At 50.0% G+C, this 310-nt stretch overlaps 1 protein-coding gene across 1 annotated transcript in view; it reads right to left on the bottom strand.

The window, feature by feature from the left end:
- The window catches only part of ano2b (anoctamin 2b), a 21,645-nt gene that overhangs the window by 2,298 nt on the left and 19,037 nt on the right, over positions 1-310 (bottom strand). The window lies entirely within an intron of this gene.

Here is a 310-nt window from a genome sequence, read left to right as displayed (position 1 = left end):
TGAGGGGGGTGAGGGGGGGTGAGGGGAACTCCCCCCTGGGCTGTTCCTCCCCCAGAATCTTTACATCTTAATGACGTCTAATCACTTCATCTCTCTGAGTGACATCATCATCCATTCATCCATTCATTAGTCCATGACCTCTTGACCTCCTGACCTCCAGCCCACGGTCCACTCTGTGGGTCAGCATTCATGACGGGCGGACGAGAACCACAGGTTTAGACCACCAATGTTTTTATTGGAGGAAACTTTTGATCAGAAATGACTTTGAACACACACTCACACACACACACACACACACACACACACACTC

Source organism: Cynoglossus semilaevis, chromosome 8, assembly GCF_000523025.1.
Source record: "Cynoglossus semilaevis isolate Cse_v1.0 chromosome 8, Cse_v1.0, whole genome shotgun sequence".
Classification (NCBI taxonomy): domain Eukaryota; kingdom Metazoa; phylum Chordata; class Actinopteri; order Pleuronectiformes; family Cynoglossidae; genus Cynoglossus; species Cynoglossus semilaevis.
Note: the sequence above shows the minus strand (reverse complement) of the source record. Positions and strands in the feature narration are given on the sequence as shown.